The sequence below is a fragment of the Sminthopsis crassicaudata genome, chromosome 2 (genome assembly GCF_048593235.1).
Source record: "Sminthopsis crassicaudata isolate SCR6 chromosome 2, ASM4859323v1, whole genome shotgun sequence".
Taxonomy (NCBI): Eukaryota; Metazoa; Chordata; class Mammalia; order Dasyuromorphia; family Dasyuridae; genus Sminthopsis; species Sminthopsis crassicaudata.
The window spans coordinates 566,307,044-566,328,304 of record NC_133618.1 but is presented as its reverse complement, the minus strand read 5'-3'; the positions used below and the strand labels follow the sequence as shown (position 1 = coordinate 566,328,304).

Below are 21,261 nucleotides of genomic sequence, written 5' to 3'. Positions count from 1 at the left end.
TGCAAATAATCAAATGCTTACAAGATAGATGACACGCAAATGGAAAACTTCTCAGAGTACAGGGAAAGCAGACTGAAGAGGAAACCAAGAAAAGCCCCTTGTAGGTGGGATTAAATCTCTATCATCTAGACCAGTGGGGCCAGAATCAAATGGAATCAGGGGCCACTAAACTGCCATAGTATATGGACTTAGAAAACCATCTATGTTCTATTGTATTTTTTAAAAAATTGTTAAACATTTCCCAGTTACATTTTCATCTGTTTCTATACCACCTTATTTAGTAAATGACCCCACTGTTGTAGACCATACTGGCTTACTGCTTTTAAGTTCAATGATTTGATTTCATTAACTCAGGATACTCTAGAACAATGTGACCATAACCTACAAATGATTTAGAAAATCACTTCTAGAGCTTTCATCATGTAAGCCATGTAGAGATTAAGTGATTTGGCCAAGAATCAAAGGATTTGATTTGAACCCAAGGTCATTATAATTTCAAACCCAGCACTTCATCCACTATGCCCCCCAGTTCAATAGCTTTTATTTGAGCTTACAGTCTCTTCCAATTACAAGTAGATTTTAGAAACTTATCACAGCAGCTCATACTTGCATGGAGCTTATGGATTGTTCCAGGTCTCTGGGTCTTCCCTTACCTAGGGGTCCCAAAGGGAAGAAGAACTTTTCAAGTTTCATTGAACATCGCTGATGCAACCTAGGACAGCAGAAGTATGAGAGCCAATTTGTCCAATCTCCCTACTTCCTGACTTTTATCCTTAACCCTTGGCCAACATTAAGTCCTATTACCAAATAAACCAGGGAAAATTGTTCCTGAGCTTATATGTAAACTATATTCATTTTATTCGACTCAATATTAGTCACATCTTAACACAACAAAGACCCCAAACTTCACAGGGTGCAAGTCCTTGATCAATGAACTATCTTTAGTTAGCTCAACTGACATGTCTTTGAGGTTTATGTCACCTTCCAGCTGCCCTTGCTAAAAGAAGACCATCATAGGCCCCTTGCTGCCCTTTTCCACTCACATTCTGGGACTGGAGCAAGAGGCACTAAAGGGAAGCAGAGGAAGGGAATGCACTGACAGACCCCCTCCTTGGCTCTCTCAGTGACATGGATCTGAGGGGGATGGGGGTGGAACAATGCCCCCTTTCTCAGGCAGCTGGCAGTGTCCTGTGGGCCCTTGGTCTCAACAATGACCAATCGAAAGGCAGACACTAAGCTCCCTCTCTCAGAGCCAGCTCTAGTGCCAGCACTCCACCCCCTCCCAAAGAAAAGGTTTTATTTCCCTCCTTGCCAAAGACAAAGTCCCCAAAAGAACATCAGCAATAAGAAAAACTGACCTTTGTTCAGGAAGCTGAGACACTTCCCCTTCTTTCCCTCCACCAGCACCCCAGTTCACCCACCTCATGGGAACTTGCACTAGGAAGAGAGACTTTTTTTCCCCCTCTAAGGGACTTCTTTTACCAACACAATTCTTTCTTGCTTTTAAAACCAAAAGCCTATTTGGAGTCTCCAGTTTAGGCTTTGCTTTTGCTTCTATCAGGCTTTAAAAGAATCCATGTTAAAGGAGAAAGAATTAATTATTATTAGAAAATTAAATCATACATTTATAGGCTCTTTTTCTGTATAAGGTCCTTTGTATGTCTCTTCTACAAAATGAGTTCTTAGAACTGGAAGGCACCTTAGTCTATAGAATGAATGAATGAATGAAAACATTTGGACATTAAGTGCTTCCTTTACCTAGAGAAAACTAAGGTCCCAAGAGAAGTTAGTTTGTCTAGAGTCACAGAATTATTTGTTGTTGCTACTGGTGGTGGTGATAGTGATAGTGGTTGTAATCTTTAATTCTCAAAGAGTTCCACTGCCATCAGGAAGGTGATCTCTTGAGTCATGTGTGAATTGGTGTCAGTGGCAGAGCCAGAATTCTGTAAAAAGATCTTTCTCCCAGTCCAAGGCACTCACCTTGTTAACCTTGAACAGATTTTTGAGGACTGTGTCACAGATAGTTTGGTGTGACTTTTATACACTCTGGGGCTCCTTATCCCAACTCAAACTAGCATTGATGAGTTGGATCCCCCAAAGGCCACCAACTACATCTCCTCCAAAAAGATCTTCTAGAGCAAAGTTTCTTAAAGATGGTTCACAACCCCATATGGAGTCATGTAACTGAATATAATGGTCTCAAAAAATCTGACAACAATAAAAGATATCAAATATTCCCCCATTGTTTATATAAATTGTCTTTATTCTGGCATTATTTATGTAAAAATAAATAAGCATATCCATCTCATTGATATACAAATTTGCTTTTGTCTTTAATAAATGGCAAAATTATGTGTATACCAAAGAATTGTTTTAAAATAAATGCATTTATGATTTATTATTAGTAAATGTTTGATTTGTGTATTTCTTTTATATAACTATATATCTGGGATTGTGTAAAAATCCTCTTAGGTGAAAAGAAGTCACAAGTAGGAAAAGTTTAAGGATCTCTGCTCTAGAGGAATCTCTGAAAGGTTGTTAGGGAATGGGCAATAAAGAGTGTGTATACAGGATGCCCCAAAAGTCTTGGTACAATTTCAAGGTAATGAAACCAATAAAGCTTAAGATGGCACTAAGACTTTTGGGACATCCTGTATGTCCTTAGTCAGATTGAATACTTTACACAGGAGTTAAGGGACTTAAAAAAAAAATGAATATCTATAGAGACCTAGACAGGAGCTATGTTCTTATGTTCCCAAGAGAGCCTCTTGGGGGGGACATGAGAAAGACTATAAAGTCCCTCAAATTGAACCTGGTCTGGTTAAACAGAGAACTTGTGATTCTGGACTATAAATTACACATGTATACATATATGTAAATAATAGATACCTCTAATAGAAAGTAGATATTCCAGGCATAGGGAATATGTACAAAGTGGGAAAACACAAGTTGTATTCTAGGGACTGTGAGAAGTTTGTTTCTGCTCGAGTATAAAGTATGTGTAAAGATGCAGTGGGCAATAAGGCTGAAAAGGGAAATTGGGACCTAGTCACAGAAGACTTTGAATGACAATTTGAGTATAAATCTAGTCCCCTCTCCAAGCCATCTGGCAATTCACCATGTTGGATTATTTTCAATGAGGGCTCAGAGTAAAAGGATATTTTTAGATAAATATTGGGCTGGAAAGAGGCAATTTATGAGGTCAGGTAGAGATTGCTAGTTAACATATTTAACTAAATGATGATAGGGTCATGGATTCCATATCTCTGTTGCATGGCCATAAGTTTCCCCTTAAAGATCTAGCACTTTTTCATTTATTGTGAAATTTCTGTCTGGAACTACAATTAGTCATGGAAAGAATCAACTTCTCCCTTCCTCCCTCAGCTCCTCTGGGCTAGTCAGGTAAATGTTGTTTATACCCCTTCCTGGACTTCTAGAAGTTTTGTTCTTTCATTTCTGTCTTTCTCTTTTTTCTTTTTCTTTTTTTTTCCATTTCTGTCTTTTTCTGACAGAACCTGGTGAAAGATTCCAATATGGGCCTGAAGTGTATTTCCACTTTCAGGGTTTCTAGTCAGCCTTCTGGATTATTCCCTTTCTTTTGCTCTTATGCTCTATTCCAGCACATAGCATCTTTTCATCAACTGCTCTATAATGGATGAATTAAAAGTGTTTATTAAGTGCATGCTATGCTCCAGGCAGTATGCTAAACACCATGGAAACAAATTTTTAAAATTTGATTTTTATCTTTTTCAATGCATAACGAGTATTTTCAATTCCAATCCCATCCCTCAACTGAAAACAATAAAGAAAGGCAAAACCCTTGTAACAAATATCAAGAGTCAAACAAAACTAATTCTTTCATTGGCCATGTTTAAAAAATATATGTCTCAATGTGTTTCATAAATTCATCACTTCTCTGTAAGGAGATAGATAGCATGCTATATCATGGATCCTCTTGAATCATGGATCATCATTGCATTGATTAGAATTCTTTAATTCGGGCAGCTAGATGGCACAGTGGATAGAGCACCAGCCTGGAATTCAGAAGGACCTGAGTTCAAATCTAGTCTCAGACACTTAACACTTCCTAGCTGTGTGACCCTGGGTAAGTCACTTAACTCCAGCCTCCAAAAAAAAAAAAAAAAAAAAAAAAAAGAATTCTTAAATTCTTCAAAATTACTTGTCTTTATGATAATGTTCTTGTATCTGCTAACTTTATTCATCAATCATATCAATTCACAAAAATCTTTCAAGATTTCTCTGAAACTATCCCCTTCATAATTTCTTATAGCACAATATTATTCTATTATATTCCCATGCCATAATTTGCCCAGCCAACCTCCAACTGGAGCATATCCTCAGTTTCTAGTTCTGTCATCACAAAAAAATTGCACGGCCTAACAATTTTTTGAGCATAGTTTCAAATTGCTTTCCATAATGGCAGCATCAATTTACAACTCCATAATCATGCATTCATATAACTTTTCCCATAACCTTTTCAATTTTTGTCATTTTTCTTTCTTCCTTTCTTTTTTGGAGGGTCAACTTTGCCAATCTGATAAATGTGAGTTAGATTTAGTTTATATTTCTCTGAGTATTAGTGAGGGGGAGCATTTTATGACTAGCTTGGAATTCTTACTTTGAAAATTGCCTATTCTTATCCTTCAACCAATTGTCAACCAGAGAACAGGATAAAACTTTTAAATTTATAAAATAAAATACAAGAAATAGCAAAAAAAAATCCAAAAATTGAAATACAATTTTCAATAATTTTTTTTGAAAATAAGTTAATGGACTCCAGGTTAAAGACCACTGTGCTTTTTCTCCTTCTATTCCAGGCTCTTAGACTGAGAATCTATTTTATCTTGTCAAAATGGCTTTTCAGACTATAAAGCAATGAATCAGTTAGCAAACATTTATTTATTTAATTATCACTGAGGACTCCTTCCTCTCTTCCAACGATCTTATCTTCTTTACCTTGAATACATTTTTAGTTAAAGTTTTGTGGAGGAATTATGCCATCATAGAAAATCTCAGTTACATAACGTGGACATTTATTGCATGTCCATCCTTGAATGAAAAGGTTGTCTTGTTTGCATTACTGGACAAGACTCAGAATTTCTTATTTCGGTTTACTTCCTGGTTCCTGCCTGATTAACTTCTTAATGTGAGTTCATAGAAAAGTTTCATAAAATTACACCATTTTGGACACAAACCATGTGAGAATTTATCTCATTTGACTATGAGCATTTGTTACAAGGGTTTCGTTTTTCTATCCTTTTTTTTTTCTATTGGGTGGGTTACCAGGGTGAGGGAGATAGGGTTATGGAACCAGAATATAAAGAAAAAGAGGATCATTGAGGATTTTTTTTTAATGCAGAGAAGAGAACAAAAGGAAGGCCAGACAAGTAGAATAGCTTTGAAAGCTACAAGTTGAATTTATTATTTACATTAAAAAGCAAGGGGTATGTAACAGAGATCTAGTTTGATATACAATCATCCCTTTTTGTTCTACTATGTATATAAATATGACTACTTTCTTTGGTATTTAAGTTCAAAATCAAAATAAAATTTTAAAAAATTTTCATACGATTCAATGCAAGAAAGCAATTTAGAGAACATCTAATCCAAATTCCTTGTAATCACAAATCCTGGCTTTTCCTGTTTTCCACCACACCAGACTGCAGCTCCACATGTACATATTTCTCTATCCCTTGAGTATGCTGACACAACAGTTATGAAGATGATTCCCTGTGCTGAATGTCTCATTCCTTTACTCCTGAGGTCCCTCCAAATGAGTTTTAGCTTAATAATTTTGGCTATTTGGTCCTAGTTTTAATTTCTGTAATGAAACAAAACAAATTTCTTTTCCACATGATAACTCTCTTTATTTATCTGGATGACTAGTGAATTCCCTGGCACTTCCTTAAATAGACATTTTTTCTTCATTTGCCTCCACTCCTGGAGCCTTTGGATATTTTTGGTTTCAGCAAAAAGGGCTAATCAGATACACAATGCTAAACTCTGCTAGTGAATCTGAAGTTCTTGGTCTGAGGACTCAGGCCTTGATGAAGGTCCAAGGTGAAGGCAGAAAAGCTGAAAAAGAAAAAAAAAAAAGGTATCATGGTAAAGGAAGTTTCTTTATTATACTCCATTCCCACTATGTTCTATTTCCCCTACTCCCTCTACTCTCTGAATATGGCTTTTTCTCAAGAATGTAAAGAAAAGCTGAAGGCAATCCAGATGCTCCCAAATTTCCACCTTTCAACATTTCTGAATGTGACTGTCCTGAATGTGTCTTGTCTGATATCCTGAAAATAGTTCTGAATTTGGCTTCTAGCTTTTAGGACAATGACTACTTAAGTGAAAGGGATATTTCTGCCCTGGACACTTGATAACTTTCTGACTATTTAAGCTACTACAAAGGAGAGAGCTTCCTTGTTTGTGAGAATCACTGTTCAGTTAGAGGCTAGATGGCAACCAGTCAGGGATGTTGATGAAGAGATTCCTCCACTGGGCAGGAGAGTAACATAGATGATTTCTAAGGTCCCTTCCAAGGCTAGGATTCTGTGGTTCTGTGAAATAGGGTATCAGGAAATGTCAGGAGGAGTGGAGCCCTCATGTTCTCTGAGATCCTTCTCCACACATTGGAGCAGCCTTGTCTTCTAAAAACAGGTTTACTGTTTGCATCAAGGGAGATGGCCCAGCTCAGCAGCTCTGGCCTTAACAATGGGAATATTAAAATTACAAAGAACATTCTGACTAAATCTCTCTCTCTCTTCCTCTCTCTCTCTCTCTCTCTCTCTCTCTCTCTCTCTCTCTCTCTCTCTCTCTCTCTCTCTTCTCTCTCTCTTTCTTTTCTCTCTACTCTTTGTCTCTGTCTCTGTTTCTCTTCTCTGTCTCTCTGTTTTTCTTTTTGTCTCTCTCTGTCTCTGTCACTTTCTGTCTGTTTCTATGTTTCTATCTCTCTTTCTCTTTATCTCTGTCTCTGTTTTTCTTCTCTGTCTGTCTCTCTCTTTCTCTTTGTCTTTGTCTCTCTCTGTGTTTCTCTTCTCTCTGCCTCTCTGTGTCTCTGTCTCTCTCTGTGTCTCTCTTTCTGTCTCTGTCTCTCTGTCTCTCCTCTTTCTCTCTGTTTCTCTTCTCTTTCTGTCTCTCTATGTCTCTCTTTCTCTCTCTGTCTTTCTCTTCTCTCTCTGTCTCTGTGTGTCTCTATGTGTCTCTGTGTCTCTGTCTGTCTCTGTCTCTGTGTGTTTCTCTCTTCTCTCTGTCTCTTTGTTTTTCTTTTTGTCTCTCTGTCTCTGTCTCTTTCTGTCTGTTAGTCTGTTTCTATCTCTCTTTCTCTTTATCTCTGTCTCTCTGTTTCTCTTCTCTGTCTGTCTCTCTCTTTCTCTTTGTCTCTGTCTCTCTCTGTGTCTCTCTGTGTCTCTGTCTGTCTCTCTCTTTTTGTCTCTGTCTCTCTGTTTCTGTCTCTCTTCTTTCTCTCTGTTTCTCTTCTCTTTCTGTCTCTCTATGTCTCTCCTTTTCTCTATGTTTCTCTCTGGGTGTCTCTGTGTCTCTTTCTCTATCTGTCTGTCTCTGTCTCTGTCTCTCTTTTACAGAGCTGTGATAGGCAGGCAGACAGGAGACAAAGAACCTGCTGTATCAGGCATGGCGTACGCACACACACCTCCCCCCCCTCTCTCTTTTACACACACACACACACACACACACACACACACACACACACACACACACACACACACAAATAAACACACCAAATGCCCGACATGGAAATGTTTGTGGGATAGGAGAATGAGGGAGAGGGTGGATGGGGGTTTGTGTAAAGCAATATTGCCTCTCTTGCAAACAGCAACACTGGATCTCCTGTGTAAACACATCTGGGCAGCTATGTTCAAATTCCCACCCATCCGGACTCTATGTCACAGTCAAGACCACAGTGTTTCCAATGAGCCAGTGCCCACAGAAGTAGGTGGACTGTGACAGGACAATGATGACTCAATCCTTCGCTCAGAGAGCAGGGTGGGATATACTGGTGAATGGTCAAGAAGGAAGAGTGATAAAGATCTTAGTCTCCTTTTGGGCAAAAAACTTAGACTAAGAGTATTCTTGCCTATGGGTACTCTTCCCATTCCCTGCTCCTAACTAAATTCCTACTACATGGAAGAATGACAGTTCCTTGTTCTACCACTAGGTGCCGCTGGGACAAAGCGCTTTGTGAGGTCTCTTTTGCTCTGACTAGTTCTCTCACAAAGAGAAGAGATGGAAAGCATTCTGTGAATTGGAGAATCATAGGATTTAGGGGTTCAAGGAAATTTAGGGATTGTCAGATTACAGAAGCCTCCTCTACCCCGACTTTGATCTGAGAGTTGGGGTGGTCAGCAGGGCTTAGATATAATTTAGGGGTTTCTAATAGTGGTCTCCATGAAAAGCAGTTACCACAGTTATAACTGTATACTCAGAAGTTCAGAAATAGAAAGGGCTTGAGTCTTAAAAGCCCATCCTCCAAGGTCCCTGCCAATTCCAAATTCACCTCCCCATGCTAGATTTCTTGCCTTGCACCCCTTTCCACATGACCCAGAGAAAGTATGAAAGAAAGATCCTGAGTGATACCTGTGGGCAAATTGAGTCCTACGAAGCAGAATTACCCTAGAGGGTCTCAAACAGAAATTAGGGCCCTCATAATTAATACCAGAGATCTAGGGATGGCAGAAATATTAGAAATCATTAAATCAAACAAGTTTATTTTAAAAAATGGAAACAGACCTAGAAGAGTGAATGTTTCTTTCAACAACCATAGCAAGAAATTAGCAGAATAGAGTTTAAAAGCATTCCCCTTGACGCCCACTTCAGTGCTTTTTTTTGATATGCCCAAGTTCCCTGTCAACTCACTTCCTGTCTAACTAGCAATTGGATTGCAAATAGTTGCTCCTTTCCTTTAGGTATTTAGGAGTTAGGACAGAGCAGGTGAGCAAAGTTTTATGGGATGAATGACCTTCCTGATCCACAGACCTTATTCAAAAGTCCCTTAACAGTTACTCCAACCTGAATAAGATGCTTCTGGAAACCAAGATCACATTCCAGACTTGTATTTGGGGAGTTTGGAAAATAGCTTTCAATTAGTACTACCTTTGACCTATAACTAGATTTGCTCCATTTCTCAAACCATGTATATAGACCATCCCTCCCCCAACTCAGGTTCAATGTGAGCAGATGACAGCTTTTATAGTGGGGATGGTAGTTTAGGCTCTTACCCATCTACCTCCTTGCATTACATTCAAGGAAACCAGTTCTCCCTTGTAGATTGAAAGTTGGTGTCACTGAGGTATTCTTTTCCCCACCCCTAAAGCTCTCCTTAGACTCAAAAAATATGGCAGTATCTTTTCTTTCTAGGACAATGGGATCTCTCTTTAAATCATCCAGAGCTTTGAACTCCTAAGAAGGATCCTAGGAGACACATATAAATGCTCTTTTAAATGACTAAGCTAAAAACCTTTTCTGAGCTTCAGGAGACAATCAAGAATGTGATTAGCCTAAGAATCAGCTGTTTGCTTTCCTTCTGTTGAATATCTCTAATTTATTCTGTATGTAGCTTATTTGTACATAGATATTTTTATGCTGTCTCTAGGATTCTTTGAGAACAATGATTATCTTTTGTCCTTCTCTGTCAGTTTTATGGCAAGTGACTAATAAATGCTTGTAAGGACCTGCAAGGCACTCACTTCCTTAGACACAAGGCTCTCAATATCTTTGTTTCCTCTATAAAGTCAAGACAGTGAGGTAGTGCAGTGGACAGAATACTAGCTCTGAAGCCAGGAGGACCTGAGTTCAAATCTAGACACCTATTTGAGTGGACAAGTAACTTAATCCTATTTCCTCATCTGAAAAATGAGCTGGAGGAGAAAATGGCAAGTTCCTCTGCCAAAAATATCCCAAATATTCCCCTATCAAAATAGGAGGAAGTCGACTAGATGGATTTTAAGGGCCCTTTCAGCTTTAGATTCCATATTACAGTTTGTTTGGTTTTTTTTACTTCTAGAGATGACCACATAAGATTAAGAGGCCCAGATAAGCTTTTTGAGTCCCTCTCCTCAGTATTTCCATAAACCTGAAATGCCCAGTCCATGTGTGCAAATGTAGTCATCTCTACAAGTAAAAAAGAGTACTAAAATATAGAATCTAAAGATGAAGGAGCCCTTAAAAATCCATCTAGTCTGATTTCCTCCTATTTTAATGGGGGAAATGAGAGATGTGATATGACTTAGCCAAAGGTGCTCAACTCATAGATCTCAAAGCTAGAGGGAAGTTGGAGAGTGCCTTCTCTTTTCACTGGCTTCTAAACCCACTGACCTCTGGAGCTGCCTTTTCTAAAATTACCAATGATTTTTACTTGCCAGATCTAATAGCTTTTCTGCATTCTGATCCTCCCCTTTCTGCAGCATTTGAGATTGTTGATCCACTACCCAGGATTTAAATCCTTAACTATTCATCTAATATATCTAAGCATTGCCAAAATCTTGTCATTTCTACCATTATAATGTCTTTAATATACATTGCCTTCTCTCGGTTCTCATAACCCTAGTTCAGACTTTCATCACCTTTCATTAGATGGTTGCAATAGCCTTCTAATTGATCTTGTTATCTCAAATCTCTTTCTACTCTGATTCATCCTTCTTCACTCAGCTACCAAGATGTTTTTCTAAAGTACAGGTCTGATTATGTTATTCTCCTGCTCTATAAGTTCCAGTGACTCTCTATTACCTTCACAATCAAATACATAGTATTTTGTCTAGCTTTTAAAGCTCTTCATGACCTGGTCTCTTCCTACTTTTCCAATCTTATGATTACTCCTTTCTACTAACTATTCAAGGATACTGATCCCTTTTTGTTTCTGAAAAATAATTCTCCATCTCTCATCTCCTTGTCTTTGCTTCCCCCCCACATCTGGAGTATTTTGTAACTTCACTTCTGTCTCTTAGTATCTCTGGTTCCTTTTTACTATCTCAAACAAATGGGTGATAGAGAGTGGATAGAGTACTCTGGCCCTGGAGTGAAGAGTGTTCAAATATGATCTCAGACACTTACTAGCTATGTGATCCTGGACAAGTTACTTAACCCCAAATACTTCCATAAATAAACAAATAAATGAACAGATAAATAAACTTAAGATCCAGCTTAGAGTCCACTTTTTGCAGAAGGTTTTTCCTGGTCTCGCTAGCTGCTTATACCTTCCCCCTTTAAATTACTGCCATCTTCTCTATTTATGCTATATATGTACTTACATATTTACATTTTATCTCCCCTCTTAGAATATATGCTCCATACTATTAAAGCCACAAAAGGAACCCAACTCAGTAACTTTTCTACTATATACAATGCTGGTTCTCGGCTGCTAAACTATCTAAGTAGCCCTTTTTTCCTCCAGCCAACAGCCACTATTTTCAGTCCCTGTGGCCTGCTTCTATGGGCGGTTGAAAAAATGGCATCATGGAATGGCAAGAAATACACTGCATTTAGAAGATTCAGAACTGCCTTCTTATCTTGGCTCCTTCACTTATTGGTATGTAACTATGGCCTAATCACTTTGCATCTCTTAGTTTATTTATTTTCTGAGGCTGGGGTTAAGTGACTTGCCCAGGGTCACACAGCTAGGAAGTGTTAAGTGTCTGAGACCAGATTTGAACTCCGGTCCTCCTGAATTCAGGGCTGGTGCTCTATCCACTGCACCACTTAGCCACTCCAGTTAAGTCAATTATAAAGGGAAGTCTATGATATTTTTAATACTTTTCTCATGGAGTTATTAGGAAGAAAGTAATTTGAAAACCTTAAAGAAGTATGGAATCCATATTATTGGATTTTTTTGTTGTTGTCATGATAATCATTGACCTCATTTGGGATTTTCTGGACAAAGATACCTGAGTGCTTTGCCATTTTATTCTCCAACTCGTGTTACAGATGAAGAAACTGAGGCAAACAGGGTTAAGTGACTTGCTCAGAATCACACAGCTAATTATTAAATATATGAAACCTGATTTGAACTCAGGAGCTTCTAACACCAGATCCAGCACTCTATTCACGGGGCCTCCTAGATGTCAATATATAATAACAGCTACCATTATAGAAGAAAGGAAACATGCATTTATTAGGTAGCTATTATATACCAGGATCTTTACAAATATTATCATAATTCATATTCCCCATTTTATAATTAAAGAAACTGAAGGGAACAGAAATTAAATGACTTGCTCAGAATTATCTAATTACTGAGTTTCTGAGGCCAGATTTGAACTCAGAGGATGAGTCTTGTGGACTCTAGCCCTACTATTCTATCTCCTGCCCTGACTAGCTGTTCCAATGCAAGGATACTTTTTTTTACATTTTTTTTTTATTATATACAAAACATATGCATGGGTAATTTTTTAACATGACCCTTGCAAAAACTTCTGTTTCAACTTTTCCTCTCCTTTCCTCCACCTCCTCCCCTAGATGGCAGGTAATCCCATACAAGTTAAATATGTTAAAGTATATATTAAATACAATATATGTATACATATTTATACAGTCATCTTGTTGCACAAGAAAGATTGGATTTAGAAAGAAGGCAAAAATAACATGAGAAGAAAAAACAAAAATGCAAGCAGACAATAACAGAAAGAATATGAATGTTATGTTGTGGTCCATACTAATTTCCCAGTGTTCGTTCCATACTAATTTCCCAGTGTTCGTTCTTTGGGTATAGCTGGTTCTGTTTATTACAGATCAGTTGGAACTGATCAATGCAAGGATACTTAACCTAATTCATGAAAAGACTTGCTTTCTTTTCTCTCCATTTGCCATTGGAGAGCAAAACCAGGCCTTCTTGGTTGCCTAGTTCTCTGTTTTATTTCAACAGTTAAGACTTTAAGAAAACAATAAACCTCAAGCCAGACTCCATCGTGTCAGGTTTGACAGCTACATAGTATCCTTCCACTTACATAGGGCAAAATGTAACCTGTTACTTAGACTTGAAGGGCTGAATTCAATCTTGGGAATTTCTTATGACATATCATCCTTTTTTGGCCTTGTACCTTACTATGGAAATATCAGAATCTGATTCCTATCTAGGTTTCTATAGAAAGGGTCTTCAGTTTTTATGCAAAAACTCAGGCTAAAATTATTTCAAATATTAGACAGATATTATTTAACTTGACAGAAAACTCAAAACACAAAGGATGTAAAACTGAGTCTTTAAAAATTCAAGGTAATTTTCTATTCCTCTCTCCTGAGTCCTTCTCCCCAGAGACTTTATAAATCCTTTACACTTAAAAAACTGTCCTGGATGCTCCATTCCCCAGTGCCACAAGGAAAAAGCACTACAAGTTGCTAGACAAATGTGCAATCTCCCACATACATGCTCTACAATCAGCTTTCTACCAGAAACTTACACAGTCCTCCAGACCATGAGTTTTTTCATCTTTTTTTGTACCATGGATTTCTTTGACAATTTATGTAAATATATATTTGTATATATGTATATATATATAACACATATATATGTGTGTGCATACACATATATATGTGTTATATAAACATAGTTTTACAAAATAAGCCCATTACATTGAAATAGAATTATAAATTTTTTTTTTTTAAATATCCAAGACCTCAAGGAAAGATTCCTTGCTCTAGGCTTAGAATGTTATCCTGAGATTATACTTGGTTAGATTAACCCTTAACCAAGGGTCCTTAGAAAATCAACAACCTTTTTCAAACCTGCACAATTCACATATATCTTAGGGTACCAGTGAAGGATATCCTACATCTTTTCTGCTTTGTGGCTACTTGGTCCCAGGTCCCTCTAGCTCCAAGAAGTTCCTTAAGCATATGTGATACCAGGGGCAGCTAGGTGGTGCAGTGGATAGAGCACCCTGAAGTCAGGAGGATCTGAGTTCAAATCTAGCCTCAGACACTTAACACTTCCTAGCTGTGTGACCCTGGGCAAGTCACTTAACCTCAATTGCCTCAGCAAAAATAAATAAATAAATGAACAAATAAATAAATAAAGGAAGTGTATGTGATTCCTCTATCACTTCCCACTATCTGCTCTAGTTCCTATAGTTCATATTTGTTCCATGAAGTCTTCAGTACTCCCATGATGCTTCTAATTATTGCCATCTCTGGGGTCTCATCTGTTTATTCATTTATAAATGAAGGAGTTTGGCTAAATGATCTCTAAAAGCTTTTCCAGTTCTAATCCTATGATTTAATAGAGCTGTAATTTCATGTACTATTCTCTTTGTTTATATATTATATATATATATATATATATATCACATATATATTTATATGTGTGTGCACATATGTATGTATGTATATATGTGTTTGTGTATAAATGCCCATTTTATTTGGTTTTGGAGATTTAAAAAAAAAATCCTGGGTTTATGGTTGCACAGTCCTGAAAATCTACTGCCCTGGTTAGCCTTGGTCTGAGAAGAAAAGGCAATAGGGATGAATTTGCAGTGGTTCAGCCATACTCCCACCCATTTTTACCTGGTAGCTCTTGTGACCATTTCTACAACTAGACATACAGTGTATGGCTTTAAAGTGGAATACCAGTAACATATTACACAGGGATAGTGTTGATACCCTTGGGTTCATTGACACCATCTCTGATTAACTGGTAGCACAGCTGATTGTAGATTACTCTTTAGGAGAACTAAAGTTTGTATATTAGGTAATTCCCTCTATAGAATCTGTTGACTGAATCTATATTCCCTTTCTGGCCAACTCTCAGCTGCAATTTCACTGCACTGCATTCAATAAGGTAGTTCCCTCTCCTACTATCCCACTCCCATATACACTTGAACATGTATAGTATTATAAGGATGGGTGCATAGCTCACTCCTCACAGCATGGTAAAGAATATATCTCATTGCCTGTGAAATTACTCATAATTTCAGTATGAAAATGGAGAGTAGAAAGTTATTTCAGAACCACCTATTTCATTTTACAATAAGAAAGCAAAATCTCAGAGAGGTTAAGTTACTTGCTAAAGTCCTAAGGTGATTCTGCCCTCCAGTAAAATCAGAACTCAAACTTAAGATTTTGATTCTGTCAACAAATATTAATGGAAAAATAAAAAGAATAATCTATAAACTGTGAGTATTCTGTCTTAGACTCTACATGGCTATAATATTGGACTGTTTGAGGAGGGTGGCAGGGATTTAGAACCAGTTATATTTTTTAATTAGTTTTTTAAAATTTAATTTTAAATTAAATTTAAAATAATTATGATTCTTCTTTCTTTTATTCACCCCTTACCATCCTGTAAAAAGATACCTTGTTTTTAAAGTCTCACTGATTTTATCTATTTGGAAGTTCTTAACAGAGTAAATATTAAGACCATAAAACAGTAAGACCATAAAAAATTTCAATAAGCTGGACCAAGAGCTAGGAGAGCTAGGTTTAAATACCAACTTTGTCATCAAAAACTTGAATGACCTTAGTTATGTCACTTGCCTAACAACTATTTCCTCAATTGAAAAAAATGAGGGACAAGCTATTCTCCAATTGATAAATGGCCATAGGAAATGAACAATTTTCAGGCAAAAAAATTAAAGCCATTTCTAGTCATATGAAAAAAATGCTCTAAATTACTATTGATTAGAAAAATGCAAATTAAGACAACTCTGAGGTACACTATACACCTCTCAGATTGGCTAAGATGACAGGAAAAGATAATGATAAATGTTGAAGGGAATATGGGAAAACTGGAACACTAATACATTGTTGGTGAAGTTGTGAACTAATTCAACCATTTTCAAGCAATTTGGAATTATGCTCAAAGAGCTATCAAATTGTGCATACTCTTTGATTCATCAGTGTCTTTACTGGGCTTATTTACCAAAGAGATCCTAAAGGAAGGAAAGGGATCCGTATGTGCAAAAATGTTTGTGGCAACCCTTTTTGTAGGGGAAGAAACTAGAAACTAAGTGGATGCCCATCAGTTGGAGAATGGTTGAATAAGTCATGGTATTATTAATATTATGGAATATTATTATTCCATAAGAAATGATCAGCAGGATGATTTCAGAGAGGCCTGGAAAGACTTACATGAATTGATGCTAATTGAAATGAGCAGAATCAGGAGATCATTATACACTTCAACAACAATATTATATGATGATCAATTCTGAGGGACATGACTCTTTCCAACAAATCTGAGATGCTTGAAGACAGTTCCAATAGACTTGTGATGAAGAGAGCCATCTACACCCAGAGAGAGTGTCAGGACTGAATATGGATCACAACATAGTATTTTCCCCTTTTTTTGTTTGCTTGGTTTGTGTTTTCTTTCTCATTTTTTTCCTTTTTGATCTGATTTTTTTTTTGTAGCATGATAAATGTGGAGATATGTATAGAAGTATTATACATGTTTAACATATATTGGATTACATACTGCCTGGGGGCAAGGGTAAGAGAAGGGAAGAAAGAATTTGGAACACAAGGTTTTTTATGGGTGAATGTTGAAAATTATCCATACATACATTTTGAAAATAATAAACTATTATTTTTTTTAAATGAAAGAGTTGGATTGGTTAATCTCTAAAATTTTAGATTTTTGTTTTTTTAACTGTCAGATTTAGAAGAGACTAGATCATCTAGACTAGATCACCTGACTTAGTGAACCTGGGGTCCTTGAACTTGCTTATAAAAACATTTTGATAACTGTATTTCATTCATTTATCTTCTTGTGTCCAAAACCTATGAATTATCTTCTTCCTGAAATTTTTGGTAATCTTATACTCTTTCCCATTTATTGTTACCTATTATTCATTTTCTGATTCTCTCATTTATGACTATAGGTTCCTTGGAGACTGGCTCTCAATGCATCTCAGCTTCTCCCATGCTGGGCAATTTCGTGTAGCCTTGGTCCCTGCCCCAAGTGACTTCTGAGTGGTCAGAACTGGCCCTGGATGGATGCTCTTTCCTTCAGCTTTAGTAGAGTGTTGCACAGCTCATCTTTCCTCAATACAGAGTCCTGTCCCATTCCTGATGACTGCATTTCCTTTCTTTCCTCAGAGAAGGGACTCATGGGTTTCATCACATTATCAAAAGAGTGCATGATATAAAAAAGATTAAGAACATGATCTAATTCAATTAATGAACACTTCAGTTGGGAAAAAAGATCAACAAAGGGCAAATGTCTCATCTCTAAGGTGACAGAGCTTGCTAAAGGCAGGGCCAGGATTAGATCTCAGGAGTCTTGACTCTTAAAATCTTTCATAGTATCATTCTGCCTCTCCAAAGAAGTTATAATGCCATGGCCATTCAATTATTTGGTGGGCCTGGGAATAGAACATAGGAGTTCCCACTCTCAGCCCATTGCCCTACGCTGTTGTTTAAATCAAAGATAAGATGGCATTTTTAAAAAAAATGATGAAAATGAAGGATTCATAGAAATAAGCTAAGACTTGAATGAAGTGATGCCAAATGAGAAAGAACTAACACTTAAAAAACACTGATCATATAAAATAGCTAATAGTAGTTCCTGATTGTTGAAATAAAGAATTATTTCTTTTTTCTGTTAACCAATACTATTTAGGAGACAATGCATTTTGTAGGGGGAAGGTTGTTGGAAGTGTTTGTTATATCAAAATAAAATCTATTGATTTTTTTAAAATGATAAACTTTCAAATTCTTTATTAAATGGATGGCTCTCTAAGAATAGAATGAGGAAAAGATACTGGGAAAATACAGATTTATTTTTAAAATAAACTGTCAGGGAAAAAAGATAGGTTCCATGTAAATTAGAATATTCATAACTTCCTTTTTTGTAGTAACAAAGGACTGGGAACAAAGTGTGTGTCCCTTGGTTGGGAAAAGCAAAACAAGTTTTGATACACAGACGCTATGTCATGTAATTGCATAATCAATATTATGAATTAAAAGAAATGTGAGAAGATTATATGAATAGATATATCATGATGCAAGCAGAACCCTAAAATAAGGTACACAATGACTATAGCAACATAAAGAGAAATAACAAAAGAAGGAAACTAAATCCTGAAGAAAAGTTTTTTTGCAGTGGTGGGAGAAGATGGATATAAACTGTTGCATATACTACCAGATAGTTGAAATGTTGGTTAGTTATACTAAAGTATTTTTTCTTCCTTTTAAAATCACTGTTATAAAAAATGGTGGCTAAAGTGGAAATCTTCAACATAAAGAAGATCCAACTCACTTCCAGTTGATCAATGATGGACAGAAACAGCTACACCCAGAGAAGGAACACTGGGAAGTGAATGTAAATTGTTAGCACTAATATCTGTCTGCCCAGATTACATGTACCTTCGGAATCTAATGCTTATTGTGCAACAAGAAAATGGTATTTACACACATGTATTATATCTAGGTTATATTGTAACACATGTAAAATGTATGGGATTGCCTGTCATGGGGGGGAGGGAGTAAAGGGAGGGGGGATAATTTGGAAAAATGAATACAAGGGATAATATTATAAAAAATATATATAATAAAAAATGGTGGCTAGATAGAAGCAGGGACAGGCTTTTTCAGAGATGAATGTTATGTAAAAATATATCAATAAAAATAATATTTACAAATTTTTAAAGAATAAACTGGCACTGCATTTCAGTTTTTACCCAACCAGACTCCCACAGGGGAATTTCCCTTTGATATCAATCTAGTATAGATAGATTTTTGCAGCCTAGTAGGAGACATTGAGATGGAGTTAGAGGGAGTGAGGAAAGTAAAAGACTAGAAAAGAGACCTGTTGCTTATCTTTTTCTCTGTAAGACACTGGAACCCCTCTGACTACTTCCTTCTTACTCTCTTTATCATCTATCTAACATGGGTATTTCTAGGACTTGGTCAGACATATAGAAAAGGAAAAAGAAAAAGGAAATGGCCTAGAAATTCCTTCCTTCACTCAGATGTCTGTGTTAAAAATAACGGGTGTTGTTAAAATGAAGCCTAATGAGGCCTCCTTCCTGGCTTTAATTGTTACCATGGTGATGACCTCTGTCAGCCATCTTTAATTAACTCAGAATAGATCTCACCAAATGAGTTCCTCCAGTAAATTGCTCACCAGCCCTTGCAGTCACGCAGCCTCCTCCTTTTAGTCCCCTCCTTTTCTTCTGTGTTCACTGGTGGTTGTGTTTACAGGTGGATGGACACTAGTATTCATCCTTCCCCTTCCAATATTCATCTCCCTTCTTTCTGCAGCTGCTTACCTGTCCTTCCTTTTCTCTGGATTGTTTAGAAGAATGTAAGCAAGAATCTTGGTCAAGTGTCTTGCTAATCAAATTAGACTTCAGGTGTGATAAGGGTCTGGGTAGGAAAAGAGAGAATTGGAGTTCAACTTCGTAGATGATAAGTCTGACCACATTCTTGAAAGGGTTTAAAGCCTGATCCTGTAAGAAATATGGTAGTTTTTTGTCTTTGGGTATTTATTTTGGTTATGGTAAAGTTCTGACTTCTATATTGGGCACTACTTCTGCTTTGACAAGAAAAGGAGAATTGAGAAGACAGTACCCATCTGTATGGTGAAGTACTAAGGTTCAGTTATATAATGGTGATCATTTCTGATTGATTGAAAGTGTGCTGTCATTTTTCATTTTTTCTTAATAGACCAACAAACTAATATCTATGGAATAGGAAGCTAAATATGTAGCTAATGTGACATAAAAAGTGATGGAAGTAAGAAAGGCTATTCTGACTGAGGAGAGGTGGAGGGGAAGGAGTTATTGGGAATGGTCATAAAATCAGTTTCATGGCATTATTTATAGAATAATTGACAGCTAGGAGACCAAGGGGCCAGAATCACTTCTGACCCCATTGGAAAAAAAGATTCAGAAGATTACAGAGGTAATTTTTGCTCATAAGAATTTCCTACAGATAATAGGATGATTATATGAATTGTCCACTAATATGAAATCATATACCAGTTTCCATGAGGATACAAGAAACCATAAACCTGATTGTGAATGATTCCCCTGTGTATGATTTCTTAACTTAACTACTGGAGTCAACATGGCTTTGAATTAAGATGGCCTGAGTTCAAATTACATTTCTGACATTTATTACCTATGTGACCTTGGTCACGATTCTTAGCTTTCTTGGCCCTTGATTTCTACATCTATAAAATGAAAGCAATGGAGTAAAAATAGTAGGATAGCTGAGCAAAGTATAGTTGAGCGCTCCAGAATAACTTTTGGACAAAGATCTAGGAAAAAACCTGAGTACTGATTGGGAACTTCAGGGGAAAAAATCGGAAAGAGTTATATTTCTACCCAGACCCATATAAAGCAACACAGAGATATTAGGATATTGAAAATGGTTATTTCCAGCAGTGTGACATAGAGTCTTCAAATGCATAGGGACTAAAAGAGAACCATGTACTATGTAGCAAAGCAAGACCTAGCAAAATTGAGTATAATCCTACAAGGGCAAAAATAAATATTTAATGTAATAAAGGACTTTTAAGTATTCCTGATGAAAAGACCAGAGCTGCATCAAACCTTTGAAAGTCAAGGAGTGAAGAGAAACATAAACAGGTACACATGAGCAAGCAATCTTAAGGGACTAAATTCAGATAAACTATTTAGGTTTTATTATGAAAAAAATGATGATAAATGTATCCTTTCAGAGCTCTCTCTTTTTAAGGAATTATAGAAAGCCTTTGATTAAATAAAGAGTCTAGGAAAGAAAAATGGTAAGAGAGGGTAAAATGAATTCCATGGGCAGAGGGAGAAAAAGTTTCTCAAGTAATTGTAGTATACAAATAGAGAGTATATAAATAAAGAGAAAAATAAAAGAGTGGCTGAAACTTGAACCTTAGTCTCATCCTAACTGATAAAAGGACAAAAATATGTGCACATATACATTTGGAGATGAAAATATGTTTCAGCAGGCAAACAGGAGAAAAATAGGAGTTAAAATAAAGGAATGGAAAAAAATTTAAGCTTCAGCTGAAGTAAAAAAAAAAAAAAGGCAGGAATAATTTGATCTAAGATAAAACAATAGCAAAAATAAACGTAATTAAAAGAGCAAAACTTCAATTTGCTGAAAAGTACTAAATAAAATTAATTAATATGAATATTAAGCATATATGAACTAAACATAACATTTAAATATTTAAAGAGAAAAGTTAAATGAGTTGTAAGTAGAAATAAAACTATAGTAGTGGAGGACCTCAATTTAACCTCTTCTCAGACCTAGATAAACTAACCAAATAAATAATAAATAAAATAAAATAAAAAGGAA

At 36.5% G+C, this 21,261-nt stretch overlaps 1 long non-coding RNA gene across 8 annotated transcripts in view; it reads right to left on the bottom strand.

Moving 5' to 3' along the window:
- LOC141558238 (uncharacterized) overlaps positions 1-21,261 on the bottom strand; it is a 125,236-nt gene that overhangs the window by 3,075 nt on the left and 100,900 nt on the right. For 2 of the 8 annotated variants that reach the window (XR_012487003.1, XR_012487006.1), the window contains 2 exons: positions 19,085-19,326; positions 4,192-6,096 (listed from right to left, as the gene is read on the bottom strand). The exons of 1 other annotated variant lie outside the window; for it this stretch is intronic. This is a non-coding gene — a long non-coding RNA (uncharacterized LOC141558238). Of the gene's footprint in view, positions 1-4,191; positions 6,097-8,610; positions 8,697-19,084; positions 19,327-21,261 lie in introns of those variants that run through there. 5 more of the 8 variants (XR_012487009.1, XR_012487004.1, XR_012487005.1 and 2 more) reach the window with 4 other exon arrangements.